Source organism: Pristiophorus japonicus, chromosome 3 (assembly GCF_044704955.1).
Source record: "Pristiophorus japonicus isolate sPriJap1 chromosome 3, sPriJap1.hap1, whole genome shotgun sequence".
In the NCBI taxonomy this organism is placed as follows: Eukaryota; Metazoa; Chordata; class Chondrichthyes; family Pristiophoridae; genus Pristiophorus; species Pristiophorus japonicus.
In genome coordinates this window covers 240214855-240236809 of record NC_091979.1, presented here as the reverse complement: position 1 = coordinate 240236809, position 21955 = coordinate 240214855, and the positions used below count along the sequence as shown (strand labels likewise).

The 21955-nt window shown below is 47.1% G+C and overlaps 1 protein-coding gene across 2 annotated transcripts in view; it reads right to left on the bottom strand.

Moving 5' to 3' along the window:
• The window catches only part of LOC139259479 (CREB3 regulatory factor-like), a 106551-nt gene that overhangs the window by 12841 nt on the left and 71755 nt on the right, over positions 1-21955 (bottom strand). The window lies entirely within an intron of this gene.

Sequence of the window (21955 nt, the reverse complement as noted above, 5' to 3'; positions counted from 1 at the left end):
TATGACAACCCCTTCATCTCAGGAATCAACCTCGTGAACCTTCTCTGAACTGCCTCCAATGTAAGTATATCCCTCCTTAAATATGGAGACCAGTGGGAGATAAAAGGAGCCTAGTTTAAAGCCTTTTCTACAGCCCTACTTATGCGGCTCGGTGTCAAATTTTTAATCGCATAATACTCCTGTGAAGCAACTTGGGACGTTTCACTACGTTAAAGGAGCTATATAAATAATCTGGAGATGTGAGTTCAAATCCCACCACAGCAGCTGGGGAATTTAAATTCAGTTAATTAAATAAATCTGGAATTAAAAAGCTAGTATCAGCAATGATGACCATGTAACTACTGGATTGTCGTAAAAACCCATCTGGTTCACTAATGTCCTTTAGTGAAGAAAATCTGCCGTCCTTACCCGGTCTGGCCTATGTGTGACTCCTGACCCACAGCAATGTGGCTGACTCTTAACTGCCCTCTGAAATGGCCTAGCAAGCCACCCAGTTGTACCAAATCGCTATAACAAAGTCAGCACCTTCATGGTTCAAGAAGGCAGATCACCACCACCTTCTCAAGGGCAATTAGGAATGGGCAATAAATGCCAGCCTTGTCAGCGACGCCCACATCCCGTGAATGAATTTTTAAAAACTACCTCTTCGACCAAGCTTTTTGTCACCTGTCCTCATATCTCCTTATATGGCTCAGTGTCAAATTGTATTTATATCGTGCCTACATTAAAGGTGCTATATAAATACAAGTTGTTGCTGTTGTTTTTGATATACTGATGGGGTGTGAGATGAAGTAGGATGGGAGGAGGCTTGTGTGGAGCATAAACACTGGCATGGACCAGTTGGACCTGTTTCTGTTCGGTAAATTCTATGGGTCAGAAATTGCGGTCGGAGGCTTCCCGTGGGCGGATGCCTCCGACCAAAATCTTTTTTACGAAAGTACCCGGTGGCACCGGAGGAACAAACACTTGCGCTCCGAGGTCTAGTTGCGCAGCCCAGCACAGGGGCCCAAGTATTACACGACCATATGCACATCCTGGGATCAGGTGGGCCTGGACCACCAATCACAATGTAGTATTCTCATTCATGGTAATGGGAGCTCCCAGCTCCCAATACTATCAGTGAGAATACCCTTATCAAATAAAAGACATACACACATAAAAAAAACTTCACGTTTTTAAAAAAATCATTAGAAATTGCATTAAATTAAATGAGAAAAATGTATTGTTTGAAAATTAAAAAAATGTTTTAAGTGTTAAAAATAAACATAGCTTCATAGACAGAGTTTTTAATATAAAAATCAGTAATAACATTTATTAGTTTCTATCTATTAAAACTCTTACACTGGTAAAAACAGGCCTTACACCTGCTTTTACCAGGCGTAAGAGTTTGAAGGACATTCGCTGGGCGGGAGTTAGGCAAATAGCCCAAATCTCCGCCCGCGAAGGCCCTTCTCCCGGGGAGGCGCGTGATCGGTCAAAAGTGACAGATCACGAGTGCGGAGTTCTGGCGCATGTGCTTCGTGCGCCGGAATTCGCGGGCCTCTTCGGACGTGAGCGCATATCGCACGCACCCAGAGAGGCCGCAATTTCAGGGCCTATGTGATTCTATGTAATGAGCCAATTGCTCTTTGGTCGACTGCCAGTTTTGTCAGCACCAGGTACTGTGAAAACTGTTCCACTGAACCCGTCTGACCCAAAGGTCCAGGGCACTCAAGGTGCAGCTCTGTCCCCACTCCCCTTGTTCTATGTTCAACACATCTTAACAGGCAGTGAATAAAGCCGACACGTAAATATTAACACCTTATGTTAAAAGGTGTTCTCAAACGTTCTCTAAAAGTAATTCATCCCCTCCCCGTCCTTTTGATCAGTCACTAATTCTAATACCTTCATTCTTTGCACCTGGTCAGTTGGACAATTTACACTGTACAGACAGCTCCCAAGGTTATCCTGCCACAAATTTAAAAGCCTGGCACAACAAAACCCAACTATATCAGAACAGTAATTACTTGTCAAAGTAGTAAAAATGTACTCCAAAGAGGAGTAATCCCAGCTTTCTTCCTCAGTGTCAGCTGTGGCTCAGTGGATAGCACACTCACCTTAGAGTCAGAAGGTTGTGGGTTCAAGTCCCACTCCAGGAACTTGAACACAATATCTAGACTGACACTCCAGGGCAGTGCTGAGGGAGTGCTGCATTGTCGGAGGTGCCATCTTTCGGATGAGATGTTAAAACGGAGGCCCTGTCTGCCCTCTCAGGTGGGCATAAAAGATCCCATGCTCACTATAGTCGAAGAAGAGCAGCGGGAGTAATCCTGGTGTCCTGGGCCAATATTTATCCCTCAATCAACATCACTAAAACAGATGGTCTGGCCATTATCACATTGCTGTTTGTGGGAACTTGCTGTGCGCAAATTCGCTGCTGCATTTCCTACACTGTGACTATATTTCAAAAGTAGGTCATTGGCTATAAAGCGCTTTGGGACATCCTGAAAGGTGCGACAGAAATGCAAAATCTTTCGTTCTCTCTCTAATGTCTCATTGGTTGTCAGCCGAGATTTTTGTGCTCAAGTCCCTGGAGTGGAACTCGAACTCAGAGGCAAGTGTGGTACCCACTGAACCACAGCTGAAACGTTGATTGATTGGCGGCTGCGGTTATCTAGCAACAATTAAGAGTTAGTGGCCTTATACGGTATGTAGAATACTAAACTATACATTGGTAATGGCAGGTTGCATAACGCACAATGTCTGACAGATCCACCAATCGCAAATTCCCATTACATCACGTCACAGTCTTCTCTTCAAAAAGGAGTAATCCCAGCTTCCTTTCTCAGTCTGAAAGCACTTTACAGCTAATGAAGTACTTTGAGATCAGTCACTGTTGTAATGTAGGAAAAGCGGCAGCCAATTTGCACACAGCAAGCTCCCACAAACAGCAATGTGATAAAGATCAGATAATCTGTTTTTGTTATGTTGATTGAGGGATAAATATTGGCCAGGACACCAGGGATAACTCCCCTGCTCTTCTTCGAAATAGTGTCATGGGATCTTTTACGTCCACCTGAGAGAGCAGACAGGGCCTCGGTTTACGGGCTCATCTGAAAGACGGCACTTCCAACAGTGCAGCGCTCCCTCAGCACTGCCCTAGTGTGTCAGCCTAGATTTATGTGCTCAAGTTCCTGGAGTGGGACTCGCACCCACAACCTTCTGACTCAGAGGAGAGTGTGCTGCCCACTGAGCCACAGCTGACACTTTGGAAAGGGGTCGCCCAACATCAACACTGCCAAACGAGAGGTTAGTGGACAACAAATTGTTTAAGGGTCCTGGAAATGTGTGCAGACACTCATCAGGCTGCAAAGCATCAAGCTGGTTGAACAAGAGACAGATGCATTATACAGTCATCAGCTCAGGAAGTGAATGCTCGTGTGAATCTCACACGTGCGCACAATTGTAGCGCTTCAATTTACTTCCTGATGCAAACCATGCGGTTCTGTGGGCCAGTCACTTGGTCAACAGGGACCAATCAGATCAGAGAATCACAGAAGGCAGGCATAACAACAGCTCACATTTATGTAGTGCCTCTAATGTAGACAAACCTCCCAAGGTGCTTCATAGGAGCGATTATCAAACAAAATTTGGCACCAAGATACACAAGGAGATGTTAGGACAGGTGACCAAAAGCTTGGTCAAAAAAGTATGTTTTAAGGAGCGTCTTAGAGGAGAAAGAGGTAGACGCGTGGAGAGGTTTAGGGAGGGAATTCCAGAGCTTCAGGCCCTGGCAGCTGAAGGCACGATTAAAATTGGGGATGTGGAAGAGGCCAGAATTGGAGGGGTGCTCAGGAATGTCCACCCTGTGCCCCCTCCACCCCATCAGGAGCACAGCTCTCGGCCATCACACTCAAACTCTCCTCCGCTTTGCCCTGATTAATGGCCAGTGTTCAAATTGTCTCCCTCACTTAGGAAGTCCCTTTGGAGATAATGTTAGAGATAGTGGTGTGTAGCATGCTGCAGGAAAAAGTGTTCGAAGATCAGGCCCTCAAATGTGCCATCAAACTCATGGTCTACAGCCCTCCTGAATGGCTCAGAGACGTGGGCCATATACAGTAGACCTCAAATCACTGGAGAAATACCACCAATGATGTCTCTGCAAGATCCTACAAATCCCCTGGGAGGACAGAAGCACCAACATTAGCGTCCTCGATCAGGCCAACATCCCCAGCATCGAATCACTGACCACACTCGACCAGCTCCGTTGGGCGGGCCACATTGTTCACATGCCCGACACAAGTCTCCCAAATAATGTGCTCTACTTGGAACTCCTACACGGCAAGCGAGTCCAAGGTGGGCAGAGGAAACGTTTCAAGGATGCCCTCAAAGCCTCCTTGATAAAATGCAACATTCCCACCGACACCTGGGAGTTCCTGGCCAAAGACTGCCCTAAATGGAGGGAGTGCATCCGGGAGGGCGCTGAGCACCTCCAGTCTCGTCACCAAGAGCATGCAGAAAACAGGCGCAGGCAGCGGAAGGAGCGTACGGCAAACTAGTCCCACCCACCCTTTCCTTCAATGACTATCTGTCCCACCTGTGACAGAGACTATAATTCCCGTATTGGACTGCTCAGTCTCCTAAGAACTCACTTTTAGAGTGGAAGCAAGTCTTCCTCAACTTTGAGGGACTGCCTATGATGATGATTGTTACAGCAAGCTGACTACCTGCTGTGGAGTACGTTAGCTCAGGGAGCAATCCGAGCAGAGAAAGGGGCAGGGCGAGAGGGAAGGGCTGTCTGCAGGAGAGAGAGATGAAGAGCATACGTAGTGGAGAGAGCATGCGAGAGAAAAAAAAAGGGTGGGGTGAGAGATAAAGCAAGAGAGTGAGATAGAGCAAAGAAAGAGCAAAAAGCAGAGAGGAAAAAAAAACATTTATGCAATAAAAATAAATCTAGTTGAGTTGTCAAAGTGTTAATTTACTGGTCATTAATATTTTCCAAGTGTTGGGAATGTTGGATGAGAAGCTTTTAAAAGAAAAACAAATTAGATCAAGAACTGTGGGGACTGGCAGCCAAAAGACATATTATGCTAATCAATGACATCATCAGTGACCACTGCCAAAAAGGACCCGGGCCTTCTTAACAACACACATCAAGTGAGAAATAAACCATTGCTCCATGCAGGGTCAAGCAACACGCAGGGCAAACCCCTGGTTCATGTTTGCGGGCGTGCGAGTGAGTGTGCGCGCCCAGCAATTATCTGATGGACTGAAGGGCAGAATGCTTTCAGCATGAATCATGTCTGTCTGACGCCGTGAAATAGGCCAGCTGATCTTCCCTGCCCCGCCAAAAAATTTACAAGAGTTCATGACCAGGGGCGTAGCCATGGAGATCTTTTGGATACCTCTAGCAATCACTGTTGAAGTGAAGATTGACTGCACCGACTCACGACTCAAACTCTTCCAACCTGGGGCTTCAGAAATCCTTGCCTTCCACTTATAATAACTCCGCAGGATCCTACAAATCCCCTGGGAGGACAGATGCACCAACATTAGTATCCTCGACCAGGCCAACATCCCCAGCATCGAAGCACTGACCACACTTGATCAGCTCCGCTGGGTGGGCCACATTGTTTGCATGCCAGACACAAGACTCCCAAAGCAAGCGCTCTACTCAGAACTCCTTCACAGCAAACGAGTCAAAGGTGGGCAGAGGTAACATTACAGGGACACTCTCAAAGCCACCCTGATAAAGTGCAACATCCCCATTGACACCTGGGAGACTCTGGCCAAAGACCGCCCTAAGTGGAGGAAGTGCATCCGGGAAGGCACTGAGCAACTCGAGTCTCATCGCCGAGAGCATACAGAAATCAAGTGCAGGCAGCATAAGGAGCGTGTGGCAAACCAGGCCACCCACCCTTTCCCTCAACGACTATCTGTCCCACCTGTGACAGGGACTGTGGTTCTCGTATTGGACTGTTCAGCCACCTAAGGACTCATTTTTAGAATGGAAGCAAGTCTTCCTCGATTCCGAGGGACTGCCTATGATAGGCTTCTAAAACCCATCCTAGGCCTCTCTAGTTATTGTCCCTCGATTTATTTTGATTATCTTTCCAACTTTGATGCTCATTACCTTGCGTTTCCTCAATAGGTTGAAATAAAAATTAAACACTACATCTTGGAGAACAATGGCAGCACCGGGAGAGACATGTGGAAGTGAATGAAGGAGCAACACTAAAGCAAACCAAATCAGAGAGAGCCAAAAGAAAACCAGGGATGTATGCTGAAGGGCCAGAGAGAGAGGGAGGGAGAGAGAGAGAGAGAGAGAGAGAGAGAGAGAGAGAGAGAGAGAGAGAGAGAGAGAGAGAGAGAGAGAGAGAGAGAGAGAGAGAGAGAGAGAGCCCGAGAGCTCAGATCCTTTTTTTTTTAAATGGGGAGGGGGGGGGGGGGGGGGGGTGGCGGGGGGGAGTGAGAAGGGGGAGGGGAGGCGATTTCAATGCAACAGTTATTACAAAGTATTTACAGTACAGAAAGAGGCCATTCAGACCAACAGGTCCATGCCGGTGTTTATGCTCCACACGAGCCTCCTCCCACCAATGTTCCTTTTAATATTTTTGGGGTGCATGGCCCCTTTAAGGGGCTGCGCGGCCTATTAAAAATACCGCACATGCGGCCACACAGCTTAAAGGGAACATCGCCTCCCACTCCATCAACATTTCCTAGTCCTTTCTCCCTTATGTGTTTATCTAGCTTCCCCTTGAATGCATCCATGCTATTTGCCTCAACCACTCCCTGTGGTAGCGAGTTCCAGACTCTAACCATTAACCAGTTTTATTAGCAGCAAATGTGAGGAAGCATCACATTTTTGTAGGATGCATATCAATACTTGGTGAGAATGGGACTTTACTAGTCTCAATAGCTCAATCCCCTGTACGAGACTCCAGCTATTGGAAAGAAGCCACAAAACATGGGTGGGGAAGATTTATCTTGGAGAACAATGGCAGCACCGGGAGAGACATGTGGAAGTGAATGAAGGAGCAACACTAAAGGAAACCAAATCAGAGAGAGCCAAAAGAAAACCGGGATGTACGCTGAGGGGAGAGAGAGCACACGCGAGCGAGAGCGAGAGAGGGGGCGGGGTGAGAGCGAAAGCGAGGAGAGCGAGAGAGGTGGACAGAGAGAGAGAGAGAGAGAGAGAAGCGGACAGAGAGAGAGAGAGAAGCGGACAGAGAGAGAGAGGCAGAGAGAAGCGGAGAGAGAGGCGTGGAGAGAGAGAGAGAGAGAGAGCAGAGAAGATGCAGACAGAGAGAGGGAGAGGGAGAGGCAGACAGAAAGAGAGAGGGGGAGAGAGAGAGAGAGAGAGAGAGAGGGAGAGGGAGAGGGAGAAAGTGAGCGGGAGAGGCAAACAGAGAGAGAGGGGGAGCGGGAGAGGCAGAGAGAGAGGGAGAGGGAGACAGAGAGAGAGAGGGAGAGGCAGAGAGAGAGAGAGAGAGGGAGAGGGAGAGGCAGACAGAGAGAGAGGGAGAGGGAGAGGCAGACAGAGAGAGAGAGAGAGGGAGAGGCAGACAGAGAGAGAGAGAGAGAGAGGGAGAGGCAGACAGACAGAGAGAGAGAGAGAGAGAGAGAGAGGCAGAGAGAGAGAGAGAGAGAGAGGGAGAGGCAGACAGAGAGAGAGAGAGGGAGGGAAGGGAGAGGGAGAGGGAGAAGGAGAGGCAGACAGAGAGAGAGAGAGGCAGAGAGAGATACATCAGAAAGTCACAAGTCAGAGCCAGTTCTGCCGAAACTATGTTTCTCTCTCCACAGATGCTGCCTGGCCTGCTAATTATTTCCAGCATTTTCTGTTTTTATTTCAGAAATAAAGTTTGGCAGGACCAGCAGAGGAGTTTGAAGATTGAACTATCTCGTGAGCACCATAAGTGATGGAATGCGTCACATGGACATAGCAGAGCTCAAGCTCTGAAAAGGCTCGGGAGAAATGGCTGTGATCAAAAGCAGTAACTGACAGCAGCATCAACAACAAAGCCAAGTAGAAGAATGAGAGGTGATCTTATCGAAACATATAAGATAATGAGGGGGCTCGACAAGGTCGATGCAGAGAAGATGTTGCCACTGATAGGGGAAACTCAAACTAGGGGGCATAGTCTCAGAATAAGGGGCCACCCATTTAAAACTGAGATGAGGAGAAATTTCTTCTCTCAGAGGGTTGTAAATCTATGGAATTCTCTGCCCCAGAGAGCTGTGGAGGCAGGGTCATTGAATATATTTAAGGCGGAGACAGACAGATTTTTGAGCGATAAGGGAATAAAGGGTTATGGGGAGTGGGCAGTGAAGTGGAGCTGAGTCCATGATCAGATCAGCCATGATCTTATTGAATGGCGGAGCAGACTCGAGGGCCTAGGTGGCCTACTCCTGCTCCTGTTTCTTGTGTTCTTATGTTTGCCCTGTGCAGACAATGGCACTGGGGTGTGCTGTGGCTCAGGCTGGAAGCAACAGTTTAATTATCAGACAACTCAGAACCAGATGAGGGAATTAGAGGAATCACACCGGAGTCAGATTTAAAAAAAACTTCAATCATCGTATTAAATGGCGGAACAGACTCGAGGAGCCAAATGGCCTACTCCTGCTCCTATTTCTTAAGAACATAAGAAATAGGAGCAGGAGTAGGCCATTTGACGCCTCAAGCCTGCTTTGCCATTTAATACGATCATGGCTGATCCGATCATGGACTCAGGTCCACTTCCCTCCCTGCCCGCCCCCCCATTCATGGGTGTGCACGACACTGGCAGGCCAGCATTTATTGCCCCTCCCTAATTGTCTTCTTGAACCGCCGCAGTCCGTGTGAATCATTGTTTTTTGTAACGGTTTCAATATAACTGAGTGGCTTGCTAGACATTTCAGAGGTCAGTTAAGAGTCAACCATATTGCTGCGATTCTTTTCTTATGATTTCAGAATGATACCGGGGTTAAGCAGGTTTAAATGACGAGGGCAGGTTGCATAAACTTGGCTTGGAGTCCCTTGAGTATAGAAGCTTGAGGGGCGATCTGATCGAGGTATTCAAAGTGTTAAAAGGATTCGATAGGAGTAAGATACAGCGAGAAACTATTTGCTCTGGTGGGGGAATCAAGAGCGAGGCACACAATCTTATAGAGCCAGGCCATTCAGGACGCACTTTTTCACTCAAAGGGTAGTGGAAATCTGGAATTCTCTGCTCTAAAAGGTTGTGGATATTGGGGGACATTTGGAGCTTTCAAGACCGAGATGGGTAGATTTTTGTTCGGTAAGGGTATCAAGGGATATGGAGCTACGACGAATAACCGTGAGTTAAGGTGCAGATCAGCTGTGCTCTCACTGAGTGGTGGAGCAGGCTCCATCTGCTGAATGGCCGCCTCCTGTTCCTGTGCTTATTGTTAACCAATGATGTCTCCGCAAGATCCTACAAATGCCCTGGGAGGACAGGCGCACCAACATTAGCGTCCTCGATCAGGCCAACATCCCCAGGAGTGAAGCACTGACCACACTTGATCAGCTCCGTTGGGCAGGCCACATAGTTCGCATGCCAGACTCGAGACTCCCAAAGCAAGCGCTCTACTCGGAACTCCTTCACGGCAAACGAGCCAAAAGTGGGCAGAGGAAATTTTACAAGGACACCCTCAAAGTCTCCCTGATAAAGTGCAACATCCCCACTGACAACTGGGAGACTCTGGCCAAAGACCACCCTAAGTGGAGGAAGCGCATCCGGGAGGGCGCTGAGCACCTCGAGTCTCATCGCCGAGAGCATGCAGAAATCAAGCGCAGGCAGCAGAAAGAGCGTGTGGCAAACCGATCCCACCCTCCCTTTCCCTCAACAACTAACTGTCCCACCTGTGACAGAGACTGTGGTTCCCGTATTGAACCGTTCAGCCACCTAAGAACTCATGTTAAGAGTGGAAGCAAATCTTCCTCGATTCCGAGGGACTGCCAATGATGATGATATTGTTAAAAGGGCACAGATTGTTCCCACTCCAACTTTAAAGTTTCGACTATTTCTAGAGACTAAAATTAGATTAGAATCATGGATAGAAACATAGAAAATAGCAGTAGCCCTTTGAGCCTGCACCGCCATTCAATATGATCATGGCTGATCCTCTATCTCAACACCATATTCCCGCTTTCTCCCCATGAGCTTCGAAGAGCTGTTTCAATGTAAAAATCAGCAATTTCCTACACACCAGACCAGAATTCTTCACACATTCCAGGTAATTCCGTTGCTTTGGAATTCTGTGTAATATCAGCAATTTCATATACTTAAAAAAAACAAATCGGCTAATTATGGTGCTACAATTAATATGCATTGGGACACCCAGAATTGAAGATTCAATTCCAAATGACCAGAGATTGAATCAACAAATATGTTTAAAAAAAAAACTAGTCTTTGTAAAGAAAACTGAATTAACTCAACAGCTAAACGCACTAAAGTCTAATGATTTTAACACTGAATGAGAGAATAATTCAACAACAACTTTTATTTATTTAGCGCCTTTAAAAAGGTAGTAAAACATCCCAAGGCACTTCACAGGAATGTTATGAAACAAATTTTCGCACCAAGCTATATTAGTAGATATTAGGGTAGGTTTTAAGCAGCGTCTTAAAGGAGGAAAAAGAGGGAGAGAGGTTTAGGGAGGGAATAAAGCCAGGAACTACAGGCCAGTCAGTTTAACTTCGGTCATGGGGAAGCTTTTAGAAACAATAATCAGGGACAAAATTAATAGTCACTTGGACAAGTGTGGATTAATTAAGTGAAGCCAGCATGGGACTTATTAATCGCAAATCGCGTTTAACCAACTTGATTGAATTTTTTGATGAGGTAACAGAAAGGGTTAATAAGGCAATGTGGTTGATGTGGTGTACATGGATTTCCAAAAAGCGTTTGATAAAGTGCCACATAATAGGCCTGCCAGCAAAGTTGAAGCCCATGGAATAAAAGGGACAGTGGCAGCATGGATATGAAATTGGCTAAATGACAGAAAACAGAGAGTAGTGGTGAACCGTTGTTTTTCAAACTGGAGGCAGGTATACAGTGGTGTTCCCCAGGGGTCAGTATCAGGACCACTGCTTTTCTTGATATAAATAACTTGGATGTGAGTGTACAGGGCACTATTTCAAAATTTACAGATGACACAAAGCTTGGAAGTATAGTGAACAGTGAGGAGGACAGTGATAGACTTCAAGAGGACATAGACAGGCTGGTGGAATGGGTGGACATGTGGCAGATGAAGTTTAACACAGAAAAGTGTGAAGTGATACATTTTGGTAGGAAGATCGAGGAGAGGCAATATTAACTAAATGGTACAATTCTGAAGGGGTGCATGAAGAGAGAGACCTGGGGATATGTGTGCACCAATCGTTGAAGGTGGCAGGGCAGGTTGAGAAAGTGATTAAAAAAGCAAACGGGAACCTGGGCTTTATAAATAGAAGCATAGAGTACAAAAGCAAGGTAGTTATGATGAACCTGTATAAAACACTGGTTCAGCCACAACTGGAGTATCATGTCCAATTCTGGGCACTGCACTTTAGGAAGAATGTGAAGGTCTTAGAGAAGGTGCAGAAAATATTTACAATAATGGTTCCAGGGACGAGGGGCTTCAGTTACATGGATAGACTGGAGAAGCTGGGGTTGTTCTCTTTAGAGCAGAGAAGATTGAGAGGAGGTTTGATAGATGTGTTCAAAATCATGAGGGGTTTGGACAGAGTAGATGGAGGGAAGCTGTTCCCATTGGCGGAAGGGACGAGGGCCAGAGGACACAGAGATTTAAGGTGATGGGCAAAAGGTCCAAAGGCGATATGAGGGGAAACGTATTTTTACGCAACGAGTGGTTATGATCTGGAATGCACTGCCTGAGACGATGGTGGAGGCAGACTCAATCGTGGCTTTCAAAAGGGGAATCAGATAAGTACCTGAAAGAAAAAAAATTGCAGGGCTACAGGGAAGGGGCGGAGGAGTGGGACGAGCTGAAGTGCTTTTGCAGAGAGCCGGCACGGGCCCGATGGACCAAATGGCCTCCTCCTGTGCTGTAACCATTCTATGGGGTCAAGTTTTGGGCCGCGCCGAGAACGGCACAGCCCAGACATCAACGCCCATTTTTCTTGCCCAAAAGCGCGTCAAAAACTTACGGAGGAATTCTTGGCCTCCCAGCAGGTTCCTCGGAGCTCGGCGTGGCGCGCAGAGATCAGCGGGGGGCGGAGCCACAGCATCCGTCGCACCAATTCTGAAAGTGCAGGGGGGCGGGGCTAACTCTGATCCGAAGACGTCGTGCCGGCAGCCCTGCGCGTGCGTGTTGGAGCGCACGCTCATGCGCAGTCGGTTACAAACATTGGCACTCGGCCATTTTTAAAAGGAACTTGAAGAGAAGTGCTGATTTGTTTCGTGGCGCTCTGGAAAGGCTTGGGATTGAAGCTTGGTGACTTTTTGTGCCTGAAGGAGTGCTTTTAGCAGCTCTGTTGAAGAAATCACCTGCTGAAATCAGTGAGTGCTGCTTTTTGCTGCTAAACTTCCAGAACAGGTGCTGCATAGGTGCATGCAAAGTAAGGACTGTGTGTTTTGAAAAATCAGAGTGTCAATTCAATACAGCAATGGAACAACGTCCACCAAGAACAAAGAATTTCTTGCATGAGGAAGTGGAGATATTAGTTAACGTCATTGAGCAGAGATGGCAGGAGCTGGATACCAGCAACAGAGGTCGCATAAAAGTGCCGCCTAAAGAAATGAAGAAACACTGGAACTAAGTTGCAGAAGATTACTGCGCAGTGGTGCATACCATGAGATCTGGAAGCCAGTTTAAAAAGAAATGGCATGACCTTGTGGTTAGTGTAAGTAATATTTTCTTTTAATGTAATCATAATTGTAATGTGACTATCTATGTCCCACGCTGCAGAAAGACGCACTCTGTAAAAAGTTATAGTTTACTCTTTGCAGAAGAAATTGGCCCATAACAAAAGGGAAGCAACTCGAACAGGAGGAGGCGTGCCCAATCTGCATCCACTGACATCCTTGGAACAGAGGGTAGCTGCTATGATGAGTCGTATATGGAGAAAAGCAATCAGTACAGCACAAGCTGGGCCCGCACACGAGGAAGAGGGTAAGTCCTGAAAATGCATTGTGGCCCTTCAGATTAACCTGCTGCTTGACCTTCTATGTGTGAGAGTACTCATGCCACCCATCCTGCCCCCTCCCTTGCTGTTAAACATTTGACTGTTCTGATATATTTTGCAGAAGATGATGATGATGATGCCAACCCTGAAGATTCTGAAGATCCAGAACAAGAACCAGAAGCAGCAGATGCAGACGATCCAGACTGGATGCAGGCGGCGATGACTGAAATGTCTACAGGGGAGACCTTCCAAATTAATATTTATGAGCCCACATTAAGGGGCATCAGAGTTTCAAGCCCTTGCATAGGTTCTGGTTCCACCTTCTATGGTTTTGATTCCGACGATGCGGGTCCCAGTGGTGCTGCTGATATAATGGAGCAGTTTACACCCATTCACCCACCATCCCAGCCCATGGCTCGCACTCGAGTGGTGCCGGATGCAAGACCCAGGGCCGCACCATCCCAGCCCACGGCTCCCACTCTAGTGCTGCCGTCTGGAACATCGAGCGTCCCACCGTCCCAGCCTGCGCCTCCAGTACTGCCGTCTGGAACACAGAGCGTCCCACCGTCCCAGCCTGCGCCTCCAGTACTGCCGTCTGGAACATCGAGCGTCCCACTGTCCCAGCCTGCGCCTCCAGTACTGCCGTCTGGAACACAGAGCGTCCCACCGTCCCAGCCTGCGCCTCCAGTACTGCCGTCTGGAACATCGAGCGTCCCACTGTCCCAGCCTGCGCCTCCAGTACTGCCGTCTGGAACACAGAGCGTCCCACCGTCCCAGCCTGCGCCTCCAGTACTGCCGTCTGGAACACAGAGCGTCCCACCGTCCCAACCCGCGCCTCCCAGTGTAGTGGTGCCGGGAAGCAGACCCAGGCAGAGAAGGAGATTGGAGACGCGCTCTCCGGAGATGCAGCGTGCAACAGATGCGGCTCAGGTTGCGGCATTGGGTATGGAGACCAATGAGCTTACCCGATCACTCATCGGCAGCGTCAGTGCAGAGGGTGAAGAGGTGACTACAGCTATATCAAGGTACTGACGGGAGAAATAGCAATAATGACACAGGAAATGAGGGGGGGGGGGGGGGGGGGAATGTCCAAGGGAGTGCATTCGATGGCACAGGCTGTCAGGGAGGGCATGCAAGTGACAGCACAGGCCCTCATGGAGATAGCTGCTGCATTAAGGGCACACAGCCCCACAAATCAAATGACACTCCCATGAAGAAGTGAACATTCACCGAGATGTGGATGAGAGATGGTTGCAGCCTTTCTTTGCTTCTTTTGTTCTTGTTCTTGATGTAGCTGTAGTAGCGTTTTTCAAACTGAAAATTGCTTTGTAAGTTTTGTAACTTTACAACTTATAACTGATCTTAGGGTTTAAGTGATCTTATAGTTACATTTTGTATCTTTTATTTAATTTTGCACCTAAAAAGTGATCCTGAAGTTTAAGTGATCTTAAGAGTGTAAGAAATTGTTTTGTAACTTTACTAGTTTATAAGTGATCTTAACATTTTTAAGTGATCTTCAAGAGTCATATTAAAAAGTAAAGTTTGAAACAAATATTTTATTACAGTGATGTTAACTTTTCATTAAAATATTTTTTCATTAAAACTGAATCATGTTCCATTAACATAACACAACATAGGAACAACTCCAAAAAATAAACATGTTCATGCGCAACAGTTGTCGCAGAGCCCTCAGGCATCAGTAATTGAAGCGTTCACGGATGAGCTGCTCGCGCAGGGCTCGAGCAATCATTAAAGGAGCACGATGGACGGCCCTCCTCTGACCTCGTGCTCTGGCATCAGGCACTTGCATGCTTTCCTGATCGTCGTCATCATCCTCATCCTGCTCTTCCAAATTACTATCAGGCACTGGCCCCTCATGTGGGTCTCTGGTTCTACTACCAGCTCCTGCTGCCTCATGATGGCTAAGTTATGCAGCATGCAGCACACAACAGTGAAGTGACCGACAATCTGAGGAGAGTATTGCAAGTGGTCTTCGGAATGGTCCAGGCATCTGAAATGCTGTTTCAAGATGACAATGGTCGTCTCTATGATGCTGCGCGTCGCAATGTGCGCCATGTTGTATTGACGGTCAGCTTCCGTCCGTGTCACGTGTAGGGGCGTCATGAGCCAGGTGGTCAGGCCATACCCTTTGTCTCCCAGTAGCCAGCTCTGCCCTCCTGGCTGCTGCTCAAACATGTCAGATATAGCGCTGTCGCGTAGGATGAACGCATCATGAGTGCTACCAGGGCACCTCGCATCGACTGACATGATGCGCTGCTTGTCGTCACACATGAGCTGCACATTGATGGAGTGGAAATCTTTTCTATTCCTGTACTGCTCAGAATCTTCCATAGGTGCTCGCAAGGCTATGTGGGTACAATCAATGCAACCCTGTACCTTTGGGAAGCCAGCAATCCTGACGAAGCCCACAGTCCTGTCATGAATTGCTTGTGCGGTCATTGGGAAATTGATGAAGTCATTCCTCGGCGCATACAGTGCAGCCGTGACCTGGTAAACGCAGGCATGTATTGCACGTTGAGAGATGGTGCACGCATCTCCAGTTGTAGCCTGAAACGATCCCGAGGCACAGAAGGCAAGTGCAGCTGTTATCTTCACTTCAACAGACAAGGCAGTCAGCATTCTGCTTCTGGGCTGCAAATCTGCTCTCAGCATATTTCAGATCTCAACGACAACTTCTCTGTGGAAACGCAGCCTTTTGACACAATCAGCCTCGCTCATGTCCAGGTACGAGCACCTGGCTCGATATTGCAGACGTGGGCAAGGTCTCCTGCCTATCGACCTACGGGCTATGATGTTCCTGGTGCGGTGAGCTCTAATCAGTTCTCTCCTATGCAGTGAATTGCTGGCGAAACATTGCATAATCCGTGGTGTTGATAATGCAGCACCCATACTTGAATTACAAACTTAACTTTTGAACTGGCTGGCTGGCTCTCCCTCCCGGTGCTTTGCACGCCTATCCTGTCTCCTGGCCGAACGGCCTGCAGCCTCGAAAAATAAATTCACAGCTGTGGAGGCTGCTGCGTTGCCTGTGTGTGTGGCCCCAACCGTGTCCCTCCCCTTTCTCCTGGCCGAATGGCTTTCAAGCTCCTCTGCAGCTCGAAGGCTGCCTCTTCGCCTGCCGTCGAGCCACTGACGCTGCCCGTCTCCTGGCCGAACGGCCTCAGCCTCCCCCGCAGCTCGAAGGCTGCTTGCTGCCTCTTCGCCTGCCGTCGAGCCACTGACGCCGCCCCTGTCTCCTGGCCAATTGGCCTCAGCCTCCTCTACAGCTCGAAGGTTGCTTGCTGCCGTCGTGCCTACATGAAAGGCCTGCCTGAAGCACCGCAGTTCAAAGGCTGCTGCTGCTTCACATAGGTAGGAATATTCAATATTTTTTATTTGCTTTATTTATAATTTTTTATTCAGGATGGCTCTTTATTTGTATAAGTGAGACTGTTGAATGCTTGTAAAATGTAATTACTTCCCTTCCCCCACTGCCCCCCCCCTCGTTCCCTACGCCTGATTTGTAACCTACGCCTGATTTCTAAAGTGTAGGCAAGGTTTTTCTGAGCCGACAAAAATTTACACTTACTCCATTCTAAGTTAGTTTGGAGTAAGTTTTTTACTGCCTAAACTTGCAAAACAGGCGCAAGTGGCCAGACACACCCCCTTTTGAAAAAAAATCTGTTCTAAAATGAAACTGTTCGAACTGACTAAAACTGGAGCAAACTAAATGCAGAGAATTGCAATTTCTAAGATACTCCATTCTAAACTAGTTGGTCCAAAAAAATAGGAGCAACTCAGGCCAAAACTTGAGTATATTCAAGACAAAGATCGATAGATTTTTGGATATTAAGGGAATCAAGGGATAGGGGATAGTGGAGTTGAGGTAGAAGATCAGCCATGATCTCAATGAATGGCGGAGCAAGCTTGAGGGGCCAAATAGCCTCCTCCTGCTCCTAATTCTTATGTTCTTATGAAACAAGTAAAGTATCCAAATGTGGCAAGTAATCAACTGTAAACCTAAGAAGCTTGTGTGATCTGTGCTGGTGTAATAAATTGATCAGTTACTCAATGTTATATATGACTGACAGCAGAAAGTAAGCAAAACTTGAAAAATTGCAAGTTTCACTCATGAACCCAAGGTGGAAGCCAAGAATTACAGTGGGGCACAGCTCTACATCATCGAGTACAAAGTGCATCTGGTATTTCAATTTAGACTGTCTAAATTCACTGATTATCTGTTACAGATTATCCCACAGTAGTTACTTTTTTGAGTTGGTATTAAAGCAAAAAAGTATCACTTGGAAGAGCCACGAGTCCAACGCTCTCCCAAGGAAGCGTGACCTCTCGTCTGCATATCTCTCATCGTCCTCTGCCCTTGAAATGTCAAACTGTCACAGCAACAGTGCTTGTGATTTGGGTGGCTGGGGGGGGGAATTGAAGATAACCAATCATTTCAAATCTATGGAGAAACTGCCCTGGTAACAGGAAATGCCTTTTAATTGATCGTAGAATGTCCCTAGAGCAATTAACCTCGAACTGACCTCAGCGTTCCTGCAATTAGACTTTGTGGCCCATTACAACAAAATAATATGCATGCATGACGTGGTTATAATGATTCCGTCCTTACAGAACAACATATCCTCCCTGATCAGGAGCAATCCACATTTACCATTAATACCTGAATTTTATTGCACCTTTCAGTTTGAAACAGTTTAAACGTGAGTCACACAATAAGAAAAGACTTGCATTTATATAGCGCCGTTCACAACCACCGGACATCCCAAAGCGCTTTAACAGTCATTTAAGTACTTTATGAAGTGTAGTCACTGTTGTGATGTAGGAAACGCAATTTGTGCACAGCAAGCTCCCACAAACAGCAATGTGATAATGACCTGACATTCTGTTTTTTTTAAGTGATGTTGATTGAGGGATAAATATTGGCCAGGACCACCGGGGAGAACTTCCCTGCTCTTCTTCAAAATAGTGCCATGAGATCTTTTACGCCCACCAGAGAGAGCAGACAGAGTCTCGGTTTAACATCTCATCCGAAAGGTGGCACCTCCGGCAGTGCAGCACTCTCAGTACTGCACTGGGAGTGTCAGCCTAGAGTTTTGTGCTCGTCTCTGAAATGAACTACTTTCTACTTTGTACACCAAGTAACTGATAATACAATTGATATTAATGATAGATTAATATGTAGTCCATACTAGCTGCATATTATTGATCTATCATTCATATCAATAACCTCCTCCAGTCATTATCCAACCAACTCACTCCTTCTCAGTGAATATAACCTCCAGTCCTTTCAATACTGATTGAATTACGACATATTGATCTCCTCCATGCCTTCAATAAAAGTTATTTATTTCTGTTCCTCAAAAGATAATGGCCCCAAGTTTGCATACGCGGCAAAACAGGTGCCCCTCCGAGCTGGGCACCCGTTTTTCGCGCCGAAAACGGTGCCTGAAAAAAAAAAAAACGCGCTATTCTAGAGCGTTTTGCAGCTCGATGTCAGCTTGGCACGGCGCCCAGGGGGCGGAGCCTACCACTCGCGCCGATTTTGTAAGTAGGAGGGGGCGGGTACCATTTAAATGAGTTTTTTTCGTGCCGGCAACCCTGCGCGTGCACGTTGGAGCGTTCGCGCACGCGCAGGAAACATTGGCACTCGGCCATTTTTAGTTCTTTGTAGCTGTTCAATTTTTAACATTTTTTAATAAAACCACATTGCCCTTCCATGATCAGCACTGAGGCTTCTTGCAGCAGTGAGAAGGCTGCAGGAAGCCTCAGAAGTTGAGGCAGCCGTTTCCCGACGGGCCCGACTGACGGCAGGGGGGCCTCCTCCCCTCCCCTCCCCCGCCGTCGGGAATGGCTGCCTCAACTTCTGAGGCTTCCTGCAGCCTTCTCACTGCCTCCCCCCCCCGCTGCCGTCGGTTGGGCCCTCACTGCCTCCCCCTCCCCCCCTGCCGTCGGGAACGGCTGCCTCCTCACTGCCTCCCCCCCCCACTGCCGTCGGGAACGGCTGCCTCCTCCCTGCCTCCATTGGTCGGGCCCTCACTGTCTCCTCCGCCCCCCCTGCCGTCGGGAACGGCTGCCTCCTCACTGCCTCCGTTGGTCGGGCCCTCACTGCCTCCTCCACCCCCCCTGCCATCGGGAACGGCTGCCTCCTCACTGCCTCCGCCCCCACCCGCCGTCGGGAACAGCTGCCTCAACTTGAGGCTTCCTGCTGCATTCTCCCTGCCTGAAGCACTTTCACACAGGTAGGAACATGGTTTATTTAATCTTTTCTTTGCTTATAAATTTTTATTCAGGTTGGAATTATTTGCATAATATTTGTATAAGTCTAACTAAGGATTTATTGTAGAATGTAATGACTTCTCTTCCCCCCCTCCCCCCCCACCTCGTTCCGGACGCCTAATTTGTAACCTGCGCCTGATTTTTTAATGTGTAGACAAGGTTTTTTCAGGCCTACAAAAATCTTCACTTGCTCCATTCTAAGTTAGTTTGGAGTACGTTTTCACTGTGGAAACTTTCAAATCAGGCGTCAGTGGCCGGACACGCCCCCTTTTGAAAAAAAAATTCTGTTCAAAAGTGAAACTGTTCTACATGACTAGAACTGCAGAAAACTTAAATGTGGAGAATTGCGATTTCTAAGATACTCCGTTCTCCACCAGTAGCTCCTAAAAATCAGGAGCAAATCATGTGGAAACTTGGGGCCATTGTGTCCATGTCTCTCAGGATAAGCAATAATTCCGACATCTTGCCTTTGATGGCTCCAGTGCTAATTCTTCATTTATCAACATTCTTGGCCTCAATCTCTTCGGACATCAAATAGAACTACTACAACTCCTCCAGTGCTAAACATTTATTTTCACCTCAGTATCACATCAAGAAACCCTCAAGTCTATCCAGAACTTGAATGCTGCATCCAATATTGAGGAAGTTTTGCCAATCTCACTCAGGACAAAGAAACAAGAAAAGCTTTAATTCTGAAAGACAATCTTTCTCTCACCCTTACACTCCAACCCCTTGTCCCCGGCCATAAATTTTCTTATCTCCGTTTCATCCATACAACCATGGTCAGTGCTCCTGTGAACTTCTCTCAGTCTCCCGGATCTGCAAGAGTGCTATCAACTTGATCGCTCCCCTTCCTGCTTTCCCAGTGCATTAAAAATCGAGACTCATTCTGCCATCTTAATACTGTGGCACCCCTTACCTCCTTCAATCTATGCTTCATCTTACCATCGTTGGCTTTGAAAAGGCAAGCTTGGAATCCCTTAATCACTCCTCCAAATTTACCTTCTCTTCTCAACCTTGTTGGTGTCCCAAGTCTATGAACCGGCACCTTAGATTATCAACAAGAAATGCAGCTGGTACAGGAGGTATAGCCAATAGGCTTTGTGAAACAGCTAGCCACAGAACTCCATAACAAAAACACTTCCATCCGAGAGTGGGAAGTCCACTTTATAGAAAAGTGATGACTTGAAAAATATAAATGCAAAAAGCTTACATGACGGCTTATTGAATGCTCAGCCTGATGGATCAAAGGATCCTTAACAAGACAAGAGTCTTGCACAAAAAGATATCTCTTTTGAATGTTCAGAAGCACCACAAATATAAAGATAAACTAGATACCTTTAGCAAATTCAAAATTGACAGAATAAACCACAAACATTAAACAAGAATTTGTGCTCCCCCCACCCCTCCTACTGAAAAGACCAAATATTTTTCCACACTTTGCACATCCAATGAGGTACAAGGTACAAGTTGCAGAGTAGCCTGATATCAGTAGTGGGGAAAATGTTGGAATCAATCATTAAGGATGAAATCGCAGCACATTTGGAAAGCAGTGATAGGATTGGTCCAAGTCAGCATGGGGGATTTATGAAGGGGAAATCATGCTTGAGAAATCTTCTGGAATTTTTTGAGGATGTAACTAGTAGAGTGGACAGGGGAGAACCAGTGGATGTTGTGTATTTGGACTTTCAAAAGGCTTTTGACAAGGTCCCACACAAGAGATTGGTGTGCAAAATCAAAGCACATGGTATTGGGGTAATGTACTGACGTGGATAGAGAACTGGTTGGCAGACAGGAAGCAGAGAGTCGGGATTAACGGGTTCTTTTCAGAATGGCAGACAGTGACTAGTGGAGTGCCGCAGGGCTCAGTGCTGGGAGCCCAGCTCTTTACAATATATATTAATGATTTAGACGATGGAATTGAGTGTAATATCTCCAAGTTTGCAGATGACACTAAACTGGGTGGCGGTGAGAGCTGTGAGGAGGACGCCAAGAGGTTGCAGGGTGATTTGGACAGGTTAGGCGAGTGGGCAAATACATGGCAGATGCAGTATAATGTGGATAAATGTGAGGTTATCCACTTTGGGGCCAAAAACACAAAGGCAGAATATTATCTCAATGGCGGCAGATTATGAAAAGGGGAGGTGCAGCGAGACCTGGGTGTCATGGTTCATCAATCATTGAAGGTTAGCATGCAGGTACAGCAGGTGGTGAAGGCGGTAAATGGTATATTGGCCTTCATAGCTAGGGGATTTGAGTATAAGAGCAGGGAAGTCTTACTGCAGTTGTACAGGGCCTTGGTGAGGCCCCACCTGGAATATTGTGTTCAGTTTTGGTCTCCTAATCTGAGGAAGGACGTTCTTGCTATTGAAGAAGTGCAGCGAAGGTTCACCAGACTGATTCCCGGGATGGCAGGACTGACATATGAGGAGAGACTGGATCGACTGGGCCTGTATTCACTGGAGTTTAGAAGGATGAGAGGGGATCTCATAGAAACATAAAATTCTGACAGGACTGGACAGGTTAGATGCAGGAAAAGTGTTCCCGAAG